A 4,903-nucleotide genomic window follows, 5' to 3' on the forward strand; every position below is an offset into this window, starting at 1 on the left:
TCAAGTAGTAATATTTATTAATAATCCAAAAGTTATATATAAACATTATCATTATAAATAGCACAAATAATGTACAAAGTAGACATATACTACTACTTTAAAAAGAAAATGGACTACATTTGCTTTTTTATTTACATATATATTGAACACATCATCTAGAAATGGTGTTAGAATACAATGTACCAAATTAAAAATTAACAGAAACAAGCAATATACTTGTATGCAGACACCCAACAGTAACACTCACAACATGTATTTTTAAGACCACATAAAAAACTAATAACAGTAAATATATCATGAGTTATGAACAACAAAGAGTATTGAAAAATTGCGTTGACATTTTAAGTTGATACAAATACTGGTCATGATATTGCACACGTGATGTGTGTCATTAAGCGAATTGGCTTTTTATTGCTGCGCTGCTATCTTCAGATTAAGGGAAACATGCGAAATATAAGGGCTTAAGATAAAAATAGAAGATGTTGCATGATTGCCAATGAGACAACTCTCCACAAGAGACCAAAATGACACATAAATTAACAACTATAATTCACCGTACTGCCTTCAACAATGAACAAACCCCACACCGCATAGTCAGTTATAAAAGGCCCCAACATTACAATGTAAAACAATTCATAAGAGAAAACTAACGGCTTTATTATTGTACAAAACATGAACGAAAAACAAACATGTATTATTGTTCTTGTATTATTTTAATTTTAGTTTCTTGTGTACAATTTGGAAATTAGTATGGCGTTCATTATCACTGAACTAGTATATATTTGTTTAGGGACCAGCTGAAAGATGCTTCCGGGTGCGGGAATTTCTCGCTACATTGAAGACCTGTTGGTGACCTTCTGCTGTTGTTTTTTCTATGGTCGGGTTGTTGTCTCTTTGACACATTCCCCATTTACATTCTCAATTTTATTATGTAACACATAAACAAACGACAACCACTGAATTTCAGGGTCCTGCCTTAGGACAGGCACAAACATACATAATGTGACGGGGTTAAACATGGTAGCTGGATCCCAAACCTCCGCTTAACCCGGGACAGTGATATAGCAGTACAACATAAGAATGAACTATACAAATCAGTTAAATAAGGCTTAACTCATCAGATGGACAAAAATAAGTATATTTATCAACACAATATGACTTTTGTAATGTTTGTCTTATGATTTCACACCAATGAAAAAGCACATCAAAAACCTATTTTATTCTAAGCTGCTGGGAAAATATATGGCTATTTACAATTAGACTTTCACTGACAGCTGTTTCTACTTTTAAACTTAAAACTTTTCACACACATACATTGAACATCTATATTCACAATTTACAATAAGTAGAAAAATACTAAATAGCATTATTCAAATTCAATATTTATAAATGCATATATTTAACAGTTGTCGAGCTGTCTTTTGTAATGTGTTTTCTACCAAGTTTTCCTACGCCGTTGGCTGTCTTCCTGCATATTTACATCATTTGTGTTTCCAATGGGATCGTCCAGGACTTCGAAATAGTGTACACTTGAACAACTAGCATATTGTCTGAACTCGTCCAATCGATTGAATCGTATGGGTTGGTAAAGATTGGTGTACGCGCTGTTTTCTTCATCAGGATGGCTATATTCATCAGAATTATTATGGTCGTTTCCCGACTGCTGCAAGGAAGGCAACAATGATTGATATGGGTTTAAGTAGTCATTGCTTTGGGGACTGATTCGATCATACGAATCACTTGAGGTGTCGTCTTGTTCTATATGTAGTTGTTCAGGTGGTGTCAAAATGAATTCAGACAACTCAAGTTCGTCTATTTCAGCATATCCGTAACCACTTTCCCTCCCTGTTGAAACAGTGGGGCTTCTTTGAGCGACACTGTCTAACTCAGCTCCGCGGTTATTTGTATCGACAATTTGATTAATTCCTAGATTTTGGTTATTTTGATATTTTTTGCCTACGTAAAAGCAAGCCATACTGAAGCTAAGAAGAAGAATAAAACCAACTCCACACGATAAATAAATGATTACGTCAGTATTTATGATACCTGCAAAACAGTAACAATAATATGATGCTATACAATCTGATTAAAATCAATAGTTTAGTTAGCTACGTTCAAATTAACATTAACGTTGTCAACGGTCTTAAATCATTCCTTGAAGGTTCATGTTCCGGATCCAATCAAACATTTTCCTTAGAAATGTCAGTATGCGTATTATGAACTATTGCAAACATTGATGGGTAATCTGATGAATATGTATATGAATATAGTCCAGCAAGTCTATGTTCTTACCATTCAATTGTCTGGCATTACTGAAAGCGTTCCTCAAAATGGGAAAGAATTACAGTTCAAATGTTGAATTTGTTCTAAATTGTTAGTCGATTCAATCAATATAAAGGTAAACTGATGAATCTATTCTGGCAGTCTACGCTCTCGGGTAACATTTTGAATTTAAAGACTAAACAATCACTAGAATTGATAATTGACAAATTTGCATCCCAAATCTAAATATAATCCCTGATTTATTGTTGATAACTTTCAAATGCACATCCAATAAGCATAATTGCATATGTTGTTTTTTCTCCCAAATTAGTGTGTATATATTGAATATATTTTTTATAAACGTTAAGTTTAAGTATTTTTTATTATGTGTTTCATTTTTTAATGAATATTTAATTTTCTCTTTCGTAAATAAAACGAGATCTGATCTTACCTGAAGTACTTTCTGATGTACTTGCTGGAGTATCTGTTCCAGCCGAAGATTGAAATGATTCTGTTGTTTCTGATTCTGACAACAAAAATGTGAAACAAAATTATTTAAACAGGCAAGAATCAATCAATCATTCAATAAAACGAGGAAGGACATGTCTTTTGGAGAAAATAACTATTCAACAAACAGTCATCAGCAAAGTAAGAAGTAATGCAATTGTCGACAATTATTTTCACTAGAAATTAAAGTGTTAACTATACCAGTACTAAATCATGTTTCAATGATTGAACGGGTAATGCTTCTCTTTACATGATTGTTATTGGTGAAAATAGATGGTAGAGAATAAAAATATAAAATTGTGATACGACAAGCTAATTTATATTAAAAACAAGTTTACCAGAATTTAGAAATCCTTTAAAAACATATGTTTGTTAGTTTGACCTCTCGTTTTGTAAAGTATATCAACTAATAACAGGCTAATTCATATCCGGAGAAAGATATTTTCAAAATTCAACACAGGTATTAGTGTTGTATGAATGTGCGTATCCTAAGAAAGGAATATTAATTATACATCATTTTATTCTGGTATCACCTAAGTTGGACAAAGGTATACAGAAAAACACATTAGTTTACATTACATTCAAAGCAAGAACACTGTACTATGTTGCCCCCTAAAATAAAATCAATAAATATGGACATTTATATTAATTGACTTTTAATGTTAGTATATTGCGTATTGGTAATTTTTAATTTTTAATTCTTATAAAATTGAGTATGGAAATGGGGAATGTGTCAAAGAGACAACAACCCGACTATAGAATAAACAACAGCAGAAGGTCACCAACAGGTCATCAATGTAGCGAGAAATTCCCGTCCCCGGAGGCGTCCTTCAGCTAACAAATATATACTAGTACAGTGATAATGAACGCCATACTAAACTCAAAATTGTACACAAGAAACTAAAATTAGAATAATACAAGACTAAACATGCAATGTTAATCTCATTATCAAAAAGAAATTTGGTATTACCTGCAATAGTGATTATAAGTGTTGTTTGCTTCAGGGAAACAGTTGAAGTTTCTTCTCTATGTTCTGTTGTTAACTCTGATTAACGAAATGATAAGATTTAAAAAAATAATAAATAGGATATCATAGCACTTGAATAACATCTGATTGATTTATAAGAATATTTCTATTGATGGTTTCAATAGATATCATATTTTATTTAAAAGACACCTAAAAGTGTTAAATATCTTATTCATAATTTTGCTATCTTATATATTTAATACAATATTTGATTAACTTTATAAGATATCTGATTAACCTTGTAAGATATCTGATTAACTTTTTAAGATATCTGATTAACTTTATAAGATATCTGATAAACTTTATAAGATATCTGATTAACGTTATAAGATATCTGATTAACTTATGAAATATCTGATTCACTTTAAAAGACATCTGATTAACTTGGTTAGATATCTGATTATTAAACTTAGTTATATATCTGATTACCTTGATAAAAGAGGGACACAAGATACCAAAGGAACAGTCAAACTCATCAATCTAAAACAAACTGACAACGCCATGGCTAAAAATGAAAAGGACAAACAAACAACAGCACACACGACACACCATAGAAAACTAAAGAATAAACAACACGAACCCCATAAAAAAACTAGGGGTGATCTCAGGTGCTCCGGAAGGGTAAGCAGATCCTGCTCCACATGTGGCACCCGTCGTGTTGCTTATGTGATAACAAATCCGGTAAATAGTCTAATTCGGTAGGTCACATTCATGAAAGGGAAGGGGATTGTAGTTACGACGTAAGGAACATATCCGATATCATTTGTGAAACGGTTATTCCATAACGGTCAACCAACTCGTGATGGCGTCCGTAAAATTTACGAAGGGATGATAAGATATCTGATTAACTTAGTTATACATCTGATTAAATTCATAAGATATCTGGTTAGCTGTAAAAATATCTTATCTACTTTACAGATGTATAAGATATCTTGAAAATAGAATAAATATTAAAACGGCCTGCCATATTCCGGTCTCAAATTTGAGTAAAATGTTAATTTGCACAGGCATATTTATTGTAAAATTATTTCTATAAGTTGAATTAGTACTACTTTTCAAAGCAGGCTTACAATCTGTCCAATTTTTGGAAAAAATCAACTTGTTTCA

The 4,903-nt window shown here is 31.7% G+C and overlaps 1 long non-coding RNA gene across 1 annotated transcript; it reads right to left on the reverse strand.

Moving 5' to 3' along the window:
• LOC143049659 (uncharacterized) lies at positions 1–3,827 on the reverse strand. The gene is made up of 3 exons (XR_012970283.1): positions 3,740–3,827; positions 2,714–2,788; positions 1–2,046 (listed from the first exon to the last, which is right to left on the reverse strand). It is a non-coding gene; the product is annotated as an uncharacterized LOC143049659 (long non-coding RNA).
• Between the last annotated feature and the right edge of the window lie 1,076 nt (positions 3,828–4,903).

This window comes from Mytilus galloprovincialis, chromosome 10 (genome assembly GCF_965363235.1).
Source record: "Mytilus galloprovincialis chromosome 10, xbMytGall1.hap1.1, whole genome shotgun sequence".
Taxonomy (NCBI): Eukaryota; Metazoa; Mollusca; class Bivalvia; order Mytilida; family Mytilidae; genus Mytilus; species Mytilus galloprovincialis.